An 18,161-nucleotide genomic window follows, 5' to 3' on the forward strand; every position below is an offset into this window, starting at 1 on the left:
GCAATTACTCCTCCGGAAAGGCACCAATTTACATTCACACAGTATGGCATTTCTGATTTTTTTCTTTTTTTTTAGTATTTTTTGGTGAGCTCTTATTTCTATACCAGAAAAGCAGGGCTCCTCTTTATCTGGGTGTCCAGCAGATAGGGGATGAAAGGACGTAGTTGCTCAGTCACCTTTCTATTCATTTCCATCTCTACCTCAGGCTTTGTATTTTGCTCTGTTGCATTTTGGTAAGGTTGTCATAAAGGAAAGAGAAATGGTAGGAGAGCAGGGTGAGGAAAAAGTAAACACAGTCTCCTCAATCTGCTTCTTTAGGATATAGTGTTTTCCTTGTAACAGACTTATAATGGGGGGTGGGGAGTGTGCTCTTTATTTTTATTCATTTTCAGTTGTAACTAGCATTTGGAACACTGTATTATAGTATGTGAAAGGGACCTAACAAATAAAAAAATCCTGTTGAGGTGTTTCATAGTACTGCCCTACTTGGTGTATCCTTTGCATGGTGGCCTGGGGTTCCCCTTTGGCAAGAATATGCTCCTCATCTGCAATCAAGAATGGCTTGTTCTTGTGAAGAATGACTCTGATCCTTAAAACCACAGAGAAAATATTTAGAAATTGGGCTGGACTCCTGGGATAAAGGTATCTACCCTAAACTCTTAGGGGACTCCTTTATCTTTAAGCAGAGATTTGAAAAATGAAATCCCAGCTTTTTATTTTTAGAAAGCACTTGGAATGATCAATCATTTTTCTTTCCCACATATATCATGTATGAATAAAATAGGGAAACATAAACTAGTCAGGTTTTACCTCAAATATACTAAAATAAAGCAAAATCACTTCTTCAAATACGATATCTATTTTGGATAAAAACAGTGTGGTTTTATGGCATCAGCTCTTCATTATCTAGTTATGCCTATGTAATAGACTACAGGGCAAACTGCTTTAATTCTACATAATTTGCTTGTAGAGCCACACAGAGCAAAAAATACTGCCTTCCTTTCTTTTCTTCTTGTGAACAAGCAAAAGAAATAATTTTGTGTGAAAAATCCTAAGGATTAGATCAGTTGATGTAGTTCATTGAGCACAAAGAAGAAACTAGAGCTTTAATAATAATAATAATCTAGGAAACAGGTATAGTTATAGCAAAATTATGTTTTATAACCCAAATATAAACATAAATGTTGGTTACAGGCCTCCAGAGTAGTTGATAGAAATGGGCTTAGTCCACGGTGTATGGAAACCAGAGTTAATCCTAGAGACAACTGAAAGCCATTTGGTCTATGGATTGCATGAAAATGTGCAAAAAGTGGATTGGATTGATGGACATTCCAAACTCTATTATTTTCAAAAGAAGGTTTTCTTCTATTATGTCTATTCTTTATAAAAGAAACTGATATCACTATATTTTCCTGTGTTCTAAACGTAACCCTTTGCCAAAACCCTTCAATTTAAAATACTCAGCCTATTGCATGTCATATGCCTCTTTTTTAAATTTATTTTTTATTGGAGTTCAATTTGCCAACATATAGAACAACACCCAGTGCTCATCCCATCAAGTGCCCTCCTCAGTGTCATATGCCTCTTCTTAACCTAGACAAATACAGCTGCTTCAGATTCCGTAAGATTTATTAATACGTATTTTTTTGTATTTTCATTTGCTCATCATAATTAGCCCGTGTGTGTTCCTAATTCAATAGTCTTCACTGAACAGGGAATTTTTAGTGATGAAGAACTTCATCAAAACATCAATTCCACCACCTACGCTCCTGGGAGAAAGGAAGACTTTGGAGCTATAAAAATATGCTCTGATGATGTTTGTTAATATAGTTGGAACATTATTATAGACTATAACCAGGCCAATGAACAACCTCACTGATTTGGAGTTAGAACAGTCTTACTCTAGAGTGTGAATACAATAGTGTATAGTGAAATACAAGCCTGTGTTTTCACAGAATGGTAGCCAATCAGAGCCAAAGTAACATACCGATACCTAAAGAAAGCATCTTCCCAAATAAGGAAATATAAATTTCTTATTCCCCCGTATCTCAAGGATATTGGCACAATGTTGGAAAGAAACCAGTTTAACTTTTTGGGGGCTGATTTAAGCTTCTCTGGCTCCTTGAAATAAGAGTAAATACTTTTCTACATTCTATCTAGAGACGAAACCTTTAAGTGAAGCCCAAGAAGAGAATCATGCAAAGCCATGGTTCTCAGACTCTGATACCACTGAAACTCTAGGAGTTTGGCTAAGGTGCTTCAGAATTTCAGTATTTCTGCTTCACCCAGAACAGGCCTGCTTTTACCTGAGCTCTACCTTGGACGTCCTTCTCAGCAACCACTTAAAGGAAGGCTTCCTTAGCAATAATAACAGTGACAACGACAATCATAGAAAAGTACCAGTATCACTGTAAAACTGTGATTTACTTTTTAAAAAAACTTTATTTATTTACTTATTTGACAGAGAGAGAGCACATGCAGAAGCAGAGGGAACAGGAGAGGGAGAAGCAGGCTCCTTGCTAAGCAGGGAGCAGGACTAGGGGCTTGATCCCAGGGGCCCCGGGTCACGACCTGAGCCGAAGGCAGACACTTGACCGACTGAGCCACCCAGGTGCCCCAAGTAAAACTGTGATTTAAATAATGATTAAATTATGACCAGAATCTTAACTCTGCCATCGATGCCAGCATTTAAAGATGGTCTAATACTTTTACAGACTACATTTTGAAAGAAAGATTACAGTAGCCTTGTGTCTAGCACATAACAGGTGCTCAGTAAATATTTACAGAATGAATGAATCAGTGGGTAAAAGAGAGAAGAGAATTACACCAGTGGTATAAAGACCTGAATTCAAATCCTGATTCCTTAAGAGATTCTGGCTTCCTCTCTGGGCCTGTTTCTCAAACTGATCAGCTTCCAGATTAGTTTTGAGATCCCATCCAACATTGCCTGGAATTATGATCAGAAAAATGTGTGTTGTGTTGGAAAGGAAGTCGTAAAGGGAAAGAGCAAGTTTCAAATGCTAAAGGTCAGGCAGGCCAATAAAGATCAAGCCACCAACAGCATCTACAATATCCAGCACAGCCTGCGTAGAAAGCCGAATATGACTTGCTGGTCACAAGCAATTGCACACACATCCTAGGAATACTTTCAGCCCCATTTTAAAAATAAGAAAATGGAAGTTTGGCAAGGCAGGTGATTTTCTTTATATCACCCAAGTGGCAGAGCTGATTTTGGAAACTGAGTCTTTGAACACCATCACTCTGTGGACTCAAATATTTAAAAGGCTTTTACAACCTATTCACTCATGTAAGAGATCACCCATGTGGCAGAAGGATGCGACAGAATTGGGGTGGCCTAGCTCCCCTCTTCCAAGAAGGAGGCTCATAACCTAAATCTCTTAATTCCCGATCCAGAGTTTCATGCATGAAACTTTATGGCCTCTTGAAAGGTGAATGAGTAGATTTGATTCATTGGAAGTCAGAACAGCTTTTTTAAACATTTGGGAATCAAGATAGGTAGTTAGTCTGACTTATAAAATTTTCTTATGGATGTCACCATCAGAAAAATTTATCTAAGCTTAGTATACTGCAAAGCTTATTCAAATCCATCACATCTTCAGATGCAGCTATTGTTAGCTGAGGGTTTTAGCATGAATTCCAGCTGCATCTTATTCATGTGATCTCGGAAAATAGCAATTTGTTTCACTATCACCAAATTTCATCCATTTAAAATAGGTCACCAAGACATCACATTTTTATGAGGTTATTTTTACCATCTCTCTCTTTTTGGGCTGTAGTTTTGCAGGTTATTTTTCTTCTGTGTATTAATGAGAGGAGTTCAGAGTACTGAATTTTGTTTTTTGTTTATTTGTTTATTGAAGTACTGTCATCTTCGAATCTCAGGTAAATAAAAAAATAAAAAATACAAAATGAAATAATGAAATACCTTTTCTGGTCAAGAAAAGATAAATTCTAATTTTATAATAGTAATCAGGAAAGTTTTAAAATGAAAAAGTTCTTCATTTCCTATGTTTGTAAATTGGTATGATCTATACAAGTAACTTAAAAATCACTCAATTATTATTATTATTATTATACCTTAATAGTCCTTTTTATGAGTGTATCTCTGTGTGTACTTTTTTTTTTAAAGTTAGCGCTTTTTTAAAATTTTTTATTTATTTATGATAGGCACACAGTGAGAGAGAGAGAGGCAGAAACACAGGCAGAGGGAGAAGAAGGCTCCATGCACCGGGAGCCTGACGTGGGATTCGATCCCAGGTCTCCAGGATCGCGCCCTGGGCCAAAGGCAGGCGCCAAACCACTGCGCCACCCAGGGATCCCTCTCTGTGTGTATAAATATGCATACATATACCACACATACTCTAGGATAAAAATGAATCATTGAGGGCTTTTTTTTAAAAAAAGATCTTGTCCAATAACTTCACTATCTACATGCATTACCAAGATAATTTTCTGCAAATTAAATATAATAAAGGGGTGGTGGGGATTAAGGAGGGCACCTGTTGTGATGAGCACTGTTGTATGCAAGTGATGAATCACTAAATTCTACTTCTGAAACTATATTAAACTATATGTTAACAACTAAAATTTTTAAATAAAAACGCGAAACAATAAAATAAATTTAAAAAGTAAACAGCAACTATATTCCATTAACAAACTAATAATTGTAAATTCTAACTTGTTCTAATTATTTCTAATAATCTCTGTAGAGACTAATATCTCAAATAGTGTGTATGTGTTGATGATAGAAAGCAGGTTGAAAGTACTGATTTATTACAACCCTTCATTAAGGTTAAAAGCATTCCAGTGAGATGAAGACATCTGCCTTGTATTTTCACATTGCAGAAGAAAAGTTAAGGACAGGAAGAACAAAAAAGAAAAAGAACAATGTGTCAAGTTGAATTCAAGCCAGGTTTGAAGAAAACAATGCTATCTTCATATCTGTAAAAGTTTTTAAGAAAGAAACTTCCCATGCCCATGACTACCATTTATTATTGTGCTATCAAATTATGTTTAATACTGTATAGTAACAGCACAAAATATGCCGTATGTCCCTAAATTATGTTTCAAATTTTTATGCACAGTTAATCAACATATGTATCTTTCAATGTCTTTTATTTAAAAAAAATTAACAAAGAAAGCTACTACCAGAAAGAATGAAGGTAGGGTAATTACACAGTGTACTGGAAAAAGATTTTTTAAATGGATTGTTTCTTTCCTCTTCTTTCAGAGGTGGGACTGGCTAAGGTTGGCAATTATAGGGTTTAGTGAATAGTCACTTGATATCTTGGAAATCAAAGGAAAAGGCCACTGGAGAGGGGCTGAACTTAGCTGTTGCAGGATTTTTATCTCTCTGAATGAGTGCTACTGACAGGAACCATATGTGTTACATAATATAGCTGAGGAAGAGAACATGGGTGGTTTTCCAAGAAGCTGTGACCTGCCTGTGTACTCATGTCTATCTGTGCGCACATGTGCAAATCTGATGTATTTATGATATTTAATAAACACTTAGGGACTCATGTGAGCTTGGGGACTATGTGTTTGTCCCGTTTAAAAGATTATATGTGAGTATTCAGACTGATTTTGCCTTAGAATTAAAACTGATCTTTGCACTTTGTGGTGCTTGTCACTATAAAAAAAACATTTGTTAAAGTGTGAGGCTTCCTTTGAAATGACAGAAGAAAACTTAATTGGTTCCTAACTAAGCTTGTATTTAGCCCACTTAAAAATAAAAAAGAGGCTTAAGCAGAGCTGATGATCACTCAAAACAATCTCACTGAGGTAATCAAATGAGTTTACTTCAGATTGTCATGTCAGGGCTCTTGAATGGCAGATATTTTCCCAGGAAGAGCAGATAGAAGTGGTATCTTAATTCATGTTTTTGTGGCATATCCTTTTTCATTTATTATTTTACTTTTCTCATTTATTATTTATATGCACATATCCCTTTACTTTTAACCTACCTATATTACTATATATGAAGTGTGTTTCTTATAGAAAGCACCTAGTGGGGAGCATGATTTTTTTAATCCATTCTAGTAATCTCTATTTTTTGATTGATGTGTGTAGACCATTTACATTTAATGTAATTATTGAGATGTTCAGATTTAGGTCTATCCTTTTATTTTTTTTCTTTTGGATTACTTGGACTATTTTTGACTATTCCATCTTAATTTATTGTTTTGTTTTTTACTATATATCTTTGTATAAATTTTTAGTGGATGCTCTAAGGATTATAATGTATACACTTAACTTTTTATAATCTGTTTAGACTCAGTACTTTACCATTTCAAATAGAATGTAGAAATCTTACCACCATATCGATCCTCTTATATTCCCCACCCTTATGTTGTAGTTGCCACATATTACATCTACACACATTGAAAATCCTATCAGACAATGCTATAATCTTTCCTTTTCAAGCATCAGTTTTTAAGAACTCAAGAGAATAGTTTATTACATGTACCCAGATATTTACCATTTCTATTGTATTTCTCTTGTTCCTGAGGTTCCAAGTTTCCTTCTAACATGATTTCCTTTCTTTCTGAAAAAGTTCTTTAGCAGCAAATTATCTTAGTTTTCCTTCATCTAATAATGTTTTGTTTCACTTCATTCCTAAAGGATATTTTCTCTAGATAGAGAATTCTGTGTTGATAATTCTTTCCTTTCCGTACTTGAACACTATTATGCCACCTCCCACTGGTCTCCATGGTTTCTGATGAGAAATCTGCAGTCACTTGAATAAAGCACCTAATCTTTATAGATCCTATAGATAATATCCTGGTTTTCTTGGCTGCTTACAAAATTTTTTCTTCACCTTTAGTTTTCAACAGTTTGGTTATGATGTGTCAAGGCATGGATTTCTTTGAGTTCATCCCTTTGAGATTCACTGAGATTCTTGAATCTTTAGGTTTATGTCTTACTAAATTTGGGAAATTTACAGGCATTATCTCTTCAAAATTTTTTAAGCATCACCCCCTTTTGCTTCTTCTGGGACTGAATTGACATGAATATTAGGCTTTTTATTTTCCCATGATACCGGAGTCTCTGTTACTTTTTTCAATCTTGGTTCTCTGCGGTGTTTAATATGCATAATTTCTACTGATCAGTCTTTACATCAGACTGTACGTTATCATCTCCATTCTGCAACTGAACACATCCAGTGAGTTTTTTATTTCAGCTATTGTATTTTTAGTGCTAAAATTTCCATTAGGTTCTTCTTTATATTTTCTGTTTTTCTGTTCACAGTTTTTTCTCTTTAAGAGAATTTATCATTGCTTGTTGGAATATTTTTATAATACCTACTTTAAATTTTATCAGATAATTTGAATTTACATGTCATCTTAGCATTGATGTTTATTGATTGCCCTTTCCCATATGAGTTGAATTATCCTGGTTGTTCATATGCCAAGTAATTTTTAAAAAATATTTTAAAAATTTATTTATTCATGAGAGATGGAGAGAGAGGGGCAGAGGCATAAGCAGAAGGAGAAGCAGGCTCCCCATGGGGAGCCTGAAGCCGGATTCCATCTGAGGACCCTGGGATCATGCCCTGAGCTGAAGGCAGACACTCAGCTACTGAGCCACCCAGGCGTCCCTGCCAAGTAATTTTTGATTGGAGTCTGGAAATTGTGACTATTATACTATGAAACTGGATCTTATTTAAAACTTATGAAGAATATTGATATTTTCATTTCAGTAGGCAATTGATCTGCTTATTTTCAAGCCATAAGTTCCAACTTACTTTCTATGGACTGTGGTCCTAATGTAAGTTCAGGTTTTAAAGCCCATTGCTATTCAGATCTGTGCCATGAGTGTACCACCCACGGTAAGTCTGAGACCTGGTTGAAAGTCTATTCACTTTTCGAAGTCTTGTATATACTGGCTAGGATGAGATTCACTCGTGCAAATCTCGGAATTTTAGAGTTAGTAAATGACTTTATGAGGTTGCTTTCATGAACCCTTCCCTTTCCATAATCTCCCTAGCACTTTCTGTTTTCCAGGGACTCTTCTTTTTTATTTTTTAAAGATTTTATTTATTTATTCATAAGAGACACACAGAGAGAGAGAGAGAGAGAGAGGCAGAGACACAGGCAGAGGGAGAAGCAGGCTCCATGCAGGGAGCCCAACGTGGGACTCAATCCCAGATCTCCAGGATCAGGCCCTGGACTGAAGGCAGGCACTAAACCGCTGAGCCACCCGGGCTGCCCTCCAGGGACTCTTCTTATGAGGCTTTCAGTCAGAAAGCTGGGATTGTGCCAGGCATTTCTACAGCTGTGCCTGCTTCTGGGGCCATGTGGCAGGGAAACAATCATGGTAAACTCACACCAGTTCAGTGGCACTTTGAATCTGGGTCCTCCTCTGCAATTTTCTATTTACTGCTTACTTTTCAGAGTCCTCAACTGCTCCATACATCCTGTCCAGCTTTTACACCTGTATTCCAATGGAGATCAGAGAAGAATGTGCTTTCTCCATTTTACCCAGAATCTAAATCTTGGGAGTGACATTTTAAAATGACACATTTTGTTACAATAAACTTGTCAATTAAAGTTTCAGGGATAGTGTCCTCCATAATGGAGGACATTCAGTTTAAAAAGAAGTTTTCAGATATTTAAGTCTTAAATCCCTTAATATTATAAAGAAAGGCATGCATAGGTAATGAACCAGGAAATAGTTGTGACAAAATCAATACAGTGTCATATAAAAAGATAGGTGTGACAGTATAGATTTATTCATATTCCTGCATAAGATACGCATGCAGCGCTAAACTTTGCTCATGCTGATTCTTGTGTATTATCTATATGGTGGCTCCATAATATATCATAATATGGTATAATGTGAGATATTTTTAGCTCACAAATAATCCTTCTGTTTGTGTGTATACATGTGCGCATGTCCAGCCACACACAGAGCTTTGTTCTCAAAAATAATTTGTTTGGAACTAAATTTTCTGAAACAGTGGTTCTCAAACTTTTAATATGCTCTATCTCCAGAGTTTTGGACTCAGTATTTTTGCAATTGGGTCCAAGAATTTGCATTTATAACAAGACAATGCCAGATGATGCCAATGCTGGTGATTTCAGGGCCACAATTTGAGAACTGCTACCATAAAGAATGAATGGAGCATACCAGAATTTTATGTGGCCCATCAAAAGGCACAAATTGATGATTAAATGTAAACTTGTGACTTTCTATTAACTTTGTGAGATTTTCCAAGAACAAATTCATTCCATCCTTAAGTAAAATCACAATTGCTTTAAATTGATGCAAATTTAAATATTTTCAGTCAGTTCAAGTGCTGTTATAAACATGTATTCACAAATGCTTATGCAAATATTCATAATACTAACATTATGAATATACTAATACTAATATCACAAGCTGAAATAAGAATAATTCAATCAAATCAATTATTTGGCCTCACTAGTATCAAAAAAATGTTTAATTAATGATCTCAATTGCTACTCACACAATTAGGTTTTATTCACTTTTAATGTATAGCGGGGATTGGCTTATGAGCCAAATCTGCCCCATGGCCTGTTTTTGTACAGCCAGTAAGCTAAGAACGGGTTTTACATTTTTTAAACGTAATCTTAAAAAATGCCACAGAAACTTTATTTGGATCACAAATTCTAGAATATTTACTATTTGGCTCTTAACAGAGAAACTTCACTGACTCTGATCAAGGGCATTGTCTGGTTGAGTTGAGGTAGTGCCTCAAGAGATGGCATAGTAGAATAATTAAAGACATAGTTTTTGTTGTTGGATTGCCCTTGTTCAAATGTTACCTCTGCCAACCACTTTATGTAGCCTTGGAGAAATTAATGCAATCTTTCTGTGCATCAGTATCCACACCTACAAAATGCAGATGATGAAAGTATTTGACTCATAGGGCTATTACTGATTTAATTAGTTAACACAAGCAAAGCCTGTAGAATAGCATCTGGCACATAGCACAAGATAGATACTAGCTCCTACTATTCGACTTGATAATATACCATGTAAACACTAAAGGTGAGATTTGTCCTGAACATTTACGAATATTAAATTTTTAAAAGTAAGGTACAAAATGGCCTGCAACGATTTGTAGAATAAGCAAAACACAGAAACGATACCATGGAAATAATACACACAGAGACACACACAAACACACAGAGGAAGGAAATATTCCAACTTGTTAGCTGTGGTCCCAACTTATCACTCAACTTATTAGCAATGGTGCTCTGGATGATTTTCTCCCTTCTAGTCTTTTACATTTTCCGAATTTTCTAAAATTCACGGAGTCTCAGCTTAATGGCTGTACCTCAGAAGTAGCTTATGCCTCTGCCAAGATTCTTATCCCCAAGATAGGATAAAAAGATGAGCTAAGGCTGCAGTGGTCACCATAATTCTGCCAGTATTTATTTTGGTCTCTGTAAGTCAGGCTGTTCACATTCTTTGTACATAGTTGTATTTAATTAGGACTTAGAGCTAGCCATAAAATGTGCATTAATTGTCTTTTATTTCATAAATGATGGCCAAAATAACAACCTTTGATAGGAACAGTTTGGGGGTAAGCACTATTTGGTCTGTTCATCTTCCAAGGCTCCCTGCCCCAAGCAAGAGATTTCTACTTGTTATCTCCTTTATCCTGGAGAATTACTAATCCTGTACTACCATATTAAGTACCAATTAAGCAGAGATTTGTCATTCCTGCTCGAGAACATTGAGCTGGGCTGTGGCTGCATATTTCACAGACTTCTGACAGAAATTATTTTAATTAGACTGCTGCTAGCAGCATTTAAAATAGTCTGTACAGCCAGAGAGAGGAAGAATGGCTCCTCAGCCAGATAATTTACTTATTTTTCTTTTTCACTCACCATAAATCTCAGGATTGTGGTTATTAAGCCTTTAGAGGGGGAAGGGGATAGTCAGGGAAAGAAATCAGCTAAACTTTATCTTACTTTAAATACCAGAAAAGAAAGATCCCCCACAGCTTTACTGAAAAAGACACTTTTAAAAGAAAAATATGTTCAAGCAAAAACTGACACCAATAGGATATTTTTACATTATGAATATCTAATATGTTTTAAAAGGACTTTAACGTATGAATATCTAACATGTTTTAAAAAGGACTTTTATATAAAACTAACACATTGGGAACTTTTCCTTTTCCTCTTTATCATGCGCCCAAAACTGAAGTTCTTATTTGGTAATTGTTAAGTTAATCTGCCACTGAAAAGCAAACTAAATAAATAACAACTAATCTGACCTCCACATTTAGTAGATCTTGATTAACTAGACAAAAGTTTTGCACTTGCAAAAGGATACATTCTATTTTATGAACTCCATTTGCCAAGATGACAAATTGGGTGAGTACAATTTTTTCCTCTTTTAAAAAATTTTAAATAAGGATTTCTCCACCACATCCTGCCCAATCCTTATCAAAACTCAGCTAATTAGAATATTAATTGGAGTGTCTTATTCCAAACATTCTAATTTATTTAATCAGACCAAATATATTTTTTGTACATATTTTAAAAATAGGCTAAAATATTTAACCATCAAAATGCATATTTTTCCTTTGTGTTCTTCACTCACACATATGGTTCAATCTTCTATGAAGCAGCCACAACCCCATCACTTTACGTCTGTGGAATTTTAATGCTATATGGGTCACTTTGACAGGTTTCCCACATGAAACCCAATAAACTTCCAAAACACAGGATGAATCCAAAGACCACCAGCCCTTGAAGAACAAGCTAAAAGACTGTCTATATGCCCACCACTTACCATTAAAAATGAAAAACATAAAAATCACACGATCAGATTTTAATGGGAAGATTCAAAGAATAGAGAGAGTTGCTTGGATGTAACACTACCAGAGAGCTGCCCGTGGACAACCAAAAAACCTCAATAAATCATGAATGCACTTAGAGTCCCTCTTCAGCCTGGCTGGCTACTACACTATTATCATTAATCATTAAAAAAATATTTTTGGAAGAGAAGACATGAAGATATGGCTGCGTTTCTTAATGTAGAACTTTAGAAATGGTAGCCTTTTGGAGAGCCTGGATGGTTCAGTCGACTAAGCATCTGCCTTCGGCTCAGGTCCTGATCCCAGGGTTCCGGGATCGAGCCCCACGTTGGCCTCTCTGCTTAGCGGGAAGTTTGTTTCTTCCCTTTTCTCTCCCTCTGCAGCTCCCCCTGCTTGTGCTCTCTCACACATGCTCTCTCTTTCAAGTAAATAATAAATAAAATCTTTTTTAAAAATTAAAAAAAAAAAGAAATGTTAGCCTTTGTAACTCTATTAGAAATTTAGTATTTTAAAAAATTAGGTTAGGGGCACTTGGATGGCTCCATCAGTTATGTGTCCACTCTTGGTTTCGGATCAGATCCTGATCTTAGGGTTGTGAGATGGAGCCCAGCACTGGGCTCTGCACTGAGTGTAGAGCCTGCTTAAGATTCTCTCTCTCTCTCTCCTTCTGCCTCTGCCCCTCTGCCCCTCTGCCCCTCTCTCTTTCCAAAAAAAAAAAAAAGGGGGGTTAGAACTGCTATGGAATTGTGGGAACCCAAAGACAACTAGAGGTGAATGGAAAGTGTTAGGAAAGAAGGGATCGTGGCCATACCCACCGGAGGATCAGAGATGGTTATTCATGTCACAGCTGTGTGATGGTTCCATGAGCCACATTTGCATATGGTGGTAGTGAGAAGATGGGCATGTGGCCAGGGAGAGATGGGGAAACAGTTCTTCCTTGAAACAGTTGTTGGCTAGGAATTAACAGTAATTGATACAGTAATTAATTCACAGTCCTCTGACTTTCAAACTCTCCAAAGTCAAATTGTTAAAGTCCAGTTCTCCCTCACATAATTTTAAATGGTTTTCATTTATAATTTGCATGGTTTTCTGTTTATAGCACTTATCACAATTTTAATATTACAGACATAACAGATATACACTGGCTAACATGGAATTCCAGATGAGTGCTCAAAAGTTCATTTGTTGGTTAAATCCGATGGAGGAAAGGTATGAACTTACAATTCCAAAATGAATTTCTGAGATGCTTTTTACCCCACCAGTCCCGGGATCCCTGGGTGGCGCAGCGGTTTGGCGCCTGCCTTTGGCCCAGGGCGCGATCCTGGAGACCCGGGATCGAATCCCACATCGGGCTCCCGGTGCATGGAGCCTGCTTCTCCCTCTGCCTGTGTCTCTCTCTGTGACTGTCATAAATAAATAAAAATTTAAAAAAATAAAATAAAAAAATAAAAAAAATAAAAAAATACCCCACCAGTCCCTTTTCCTTGGTGATATATGTTTTGTCTGGTGTCTTCTAAGACAGACTAGTCCATCTGTATTGAGACAAGTCACATTCCTTGATGATCTACCCAAGTATAGATGAAACAACTTCGCAGCTGCATTATCTCACACTCCATTCTAGCACTTACTTTCATCATGTGTAGATGTATATGGCCCTTGAAACTGAAGAACCAACCATATGTGGTAGACAAAAACATGTCCTTAGGTGCATTGTCACCATAAAGTCAGGTATAAGCCATTAGGTTTCTCTTGAATGAACATCAGGTTAAAGCAGCAGCAGCATCAGCTAGAAACACGGGAGAAGGGGCGCCTGGGTGGCTCAGTCAATTAAGCATCTGCTTTCAGCTCAGATCATGATCTCAAGGTCTTGGGATAGAGTTCCATCTCGGGCTCCCTGCTCATCAGGGAGCTTGCTTCTCCCTCTCCCTCTGTTGTTCCCCCTGATTGTGCTCTCTTGCTCTATCAAATAAATAAATAATAAAATCTTTTTTAAAAAAAACAACACAGTAGAAATACTAATTCCTACCTTTGCCCCAAACCTGGTGAACCAGAAACTTTGGGGATTGGGCCCAGAAAACTGTAGTTTCATAAGCCATCCAGGTGATTCTGATGCTAAAACCTGAGCACCACCACTGGGGCCCACTTTGATTGCACAGTGGAATCCCACGGGGAGCTTTGAAAAGTCATGATGCCTGTGCTCACCACTAGAGGTGCTGATTTCATTGGTCTATGGTATGGTCCCAGAACGCATTTCTAGAAGCTTGCTGGTTGATTCAAATGTACAGTGAGGGTTGAAAATGACTGGATTCACCCAGACAAGAATGTCTCCTCTTTCATCAATCATCTTGGCAACAACTGTCGATCACTGAGGCACACATCTTTCCACAAGTTGGAAAACTATTCTTTGCCTTTCTGCATTATTCTTACTGTCAAATTTCCATTCCATATTGATGAGCAAGGTTTGGTTTTCCTCAGCACATTTACTGTTTTAGACCTTTTGCTTTTATAAAACTGTTTATTGTCTCCATCACAGTCATACACTTGGCATCTTTAGGATTCTCAGTGCTTTCGTAGTTATCAACTGTGATGGGATTGACATGTTTCTCAAATGCCTCAAAATGAAGTACAGACACACCAGACAGGACTTTTCCTGCCCCCCATTGGTGGCAGGTATCTTGACTGGCTTCTGCTTTGGAGGATCATTTTATTCTCATCTCTAATTTTTTTCCACTGGGTAAGCTATTTTACATGACTTTTTAAAAAGATTTTATTTATTCATTCATGAGAGACACACAGAGAGAGGCAGAGACACAGGCAGAGGGAGAAGCAGGCTCCCTCTGGGGAGCCCTATGCAGGACTCGATCCCAGGACCCTGGGATCATGCCCTGGGCTGAAGGCAGATGTTCAACCACTGAGCCACCCAGGCACCCCAACATGATTTATTTCTACATTTTCATAGGGAATTAAATCTAGGCAGGGCTATCCTGTCTTTAGGCACACCTACACACATAGAGCAATTCTCACCATAAGGCCCCTCCCCACAAATGCCGTTGGTGCTTACACAAGTATCACACTCGCTGATTGATCTATTTACCAAACACTCTGAGAAAATATACACACTGAATGAAACGTGATAGGACTGTATTACCCATGCCATGGACAGTAGCTTACCAAATCTTAGATAACAGCTACCCATTAGAGGACAATCTGGTAGAAACCTCATCAGGGAAACGTTGCCCACAGAGCCGCATTCTAGAACTCTTACACTGTAGCTATGGTGGTAGGGGGTGTCGATCCCCGAGAGAGTGGCAGTGTATCAGGGCGCTACAAGGAAGTAACCACTTTCTGTCGCCACAAAACGGGGTGGTGGCTTAGCATTCCACCCTCCAACATAGAGTCCCAACTACACTCATCAGATACTTATCGAACATCTACCAAACATTGATTACACATCTTTTCATGGAGAAGGCCGGGAACCATTTCCAAGTTGCCAAACTGTACAAAAGGATAAAAAAAAAAAAAAGCTGTCAGTGATGCTTTGCTACAGGCGGGCCTTGCTCGTCCCACGGAGGCCGGGCCTAAAGCCTTCCAATTTCCCGGGTAGCCATACCTGCTTGACCGTGCCTGGGTTATTTGGTGGTGGGGCGCGCCTGAGTGCCACGTGAATAAATGCATTGTCTATTATATCCAGGTTTCACTCTGTGTGAAATAAAGAAATGGAGACATTTTTCATGAAAGGAGTTATTCACTTGCTCATGGTCCAATGAGACTTGGGGAATGTCTGCTCTCTGACTCTCCTTTCTGGTGAAAAGTCAAGAAAATGCATGTGGGAAGATTACAGTCTGAATTAATCCTGGGACTCGCTTCAGCGCCGCTCCCTCGTCCAACCCACTGGTTTCCCAGCCAAGTGGCGCTCCTTGGCCTCCCCTGGAGGTGAGGGTTCCCCCAGTGGTTCTGACCCACTTCTCAGCTCCCGGAAGTGACAGGTTGGTGGCCTCTGGTGCCCAGAGTTTCCAGATGCCCCCCAAGGCACCGCGGAAGGGGGGTAGGGCGCGGCCTGTGGCCTGTGCGGAGCTGGGGAGGCAGGGGTGGAGGAGCAGAACTGTGGCCAGGAGGAAATAAGAGCAAATTCCTCCCCAACGGTCTGCCAGGAAATGACAGAGTAGCGGCCTCACACGGCCCCACCGGGCCTGGGCTCGGAGCGGGGCAGGCCGGCCGGAGGCAGAAGGCCTTCCAATCACAGAGCCGTGCCAGAGCGCAGTAGGTGAGGATGATGAAATAATAAAGCATTTCCCGTGTGTGTTTTTCATTAGGCCTGTTTTGTTTTTCTTCCAAGTGCTGGGGAAACAGAACAGAAGCCCCGCTTCAGCCAGCACCACAGCGGCCGCCTCCCCTGGGAGCAGCAGCTGCGCAAATAGGAGGGGAGCCCTCTGTGGAATTGGTCCCAACACCTTCCTAATGGAAATAATGATTTGCAAAGCCCTCTTTATACCCTCTGCTACGTAATTAGTAGCCCAAAGAGCGAAAGATTAAAAACGCTGCTCCTGCTCCCCGCATTTTTGAAAATTTGGCAAAACATTAAATGTTCTGTTCTGAGGGCCAAACAGGTAGAGGGCTTTGTATGGGCCCCGCCCGGGCGGGTGGGCGGCTCCTGGAATCACTCAACACTTATTACGTAGAAATTAACTGGCTCGATGTCAATTAGTGGGAATTTGTTAACAGACGTACCTGAAGGGACCCACCCCTCGCCCAGTTTGGTAGTTTTTGTGGAAAGTATCTAGATGCCCGTCATCCAAGCTAACGTGCACAGTGTTAAGCGCCACAAGTGTGTCAGCCTCCTTGACGGGGTGTGTGGGTGTGTGTGGGTGTGTGTGTGGGGCTGTGTGCTCACACACGTGTGTTCAGGGCCAGGGCTAAACATCAATTTTTACCCATCTCCAGAGAAGATAGTTAAGAGGAAGCTCAAAAGGAGGCTGGCTGGGAACATTCTCTCCAGCCCTGAGAAATAACCAATCCAAAATGCCTGTTGTTAAATGGGTCATAAAAGCCCTGGGAAATCAGAGTTTGAGTTCGGTTTTGGGAGTGGCGGCTGCGGCCTGCGTGCTAGATCAACCTGCGATCGTCACTGAGCCCCGAGACCCAAAGAATCCCTGCGATAACCCTGGACACTTTGAACCTGGAAATCTCCCTTGTGTATCTTTTTTGAAGTAACTGCCCCCTCCACTCCATCCCCGTCCTGCGTAGCCCTTGCAAAATAAACTGCGTGATAAATAAAATAAGGACTCATTTTATTAAATATCTAGGAGAAGCGCTCGGGTGACCTGAAAATGTAATTAAACCTCCAAATAAGCAGATTACTGGCTGAAAAGCGAGATTGATAGATGAACCCCTTCAGCTACAAGGGATTGCTTAATGGACTGAACAACAATCTTGGACTCCTTCCACCTTGGAATCACAGGTCCAGAGCCAGGCAGGCTCCACTCCACCATTTCCCTTCCTAAGATCAATGGAGACGAGGGCCCCGAGGTGAGACCCCAGGCCACGGGCAGACACACAGGTGGGTGACCCTCCTTGCGAAGAGCCAAAGACGCCCAGAGTTTCCAGGGCTCCTCCCGACTCACTACTGAAAACACCAAAAGAACTTCCTAGTCTCCAAGGATGAAATTTAGTTCTGGCTTTTTAAAAGGAAGGTATTAATTGCAAAATGAAGAGCTGAAAATGAACTGAAAGCCTCAGGAGGACAAAAGAAGCTAAAATCATGAAAACTCGACCTGTTGGCATTGCTCTCACACCACCCCTCCCAAAACAGCGGCCTGATGCTACCTTCCTCGGTGGCAAGTGTGACACACTCTCTGCCTCTGAGCATTCTGACCTCTTTTATGTTTTTCTTTTCAACAAAGTGGTCTTGGGGAAATTTTGGTAGTTTAAATTTTGGCCCCAGTTCTATGAAGTTGATATATTCCAGGTTTAAATATTTGGAACATTTCAGATTTATCATCTTGCTTTTCTGCTTTGTTTAATTTATAAAGCGAAATTAAAGGAGCTGTTCCCCGTAGCGCCGTGTGCCACCTCCAGAAATTGACAATGTCAAAACATAATGTCTTTGCTTTGCTTCTGATAGGGGTTCGGTGACCCACCTGACCCCCGCAATTTATCACGAGGTAGGACCCACAGCTCGGCCTCCGCAGACTGACCAGTCGCAGCCACCCTCGTTGGCGGCTCTTGGACAGCCAGGCCTCTGCCGTCAGGGCAAGACCAGTCCTTGATCTAGCACATTCCTTCCCAGTATGAGGAGGTCCACAACACTGACTGGACGCAACAAGCCAGAGAAGATAACCTA

General features: G+C 39.4%; 1 long non-coding RNA gene across 1 annotated transcript in view; it reads right to left on the reverse strand.

The window, feature by feature from the left end:
* LOC112668157 (uncharacterized) overlaps positions 1–14,610 on the reverse strand; it is a 28,475-nt gene extending 13,865 nt beyond the window's left edge. Inside the window, exons 1-2 of the long non-coding RNA XR_007408544.1 lie at positions 13,450–14,610; positions 12,637–12,774 (exon numbers count right to left, since the gene is read on the reverse strand). This is a non-coding gene — a long non-coding RNA (uncharacterized LOC112668157). The remainder of the gene's footprint in view (positions 1–12,636; positions 12,775–13,449) is intronic.
* Between the last annotated feature and the right edge of the window lie 3,551 nt (positions 14,611–18,161).

The sequence above is a fragment of the Canis lupus genome, chromosome 36 (assembly GCF_003254725.2).
Source record: "Canis lupus dingo isolate Sandy chromosome 36, ASM325472v2, whole genome shotgun sequence".
NCBI lineage: Eukaryota > Metazoa > Chordata > Mammalia > Carnivora > Canidae > Canis > Canis lupus.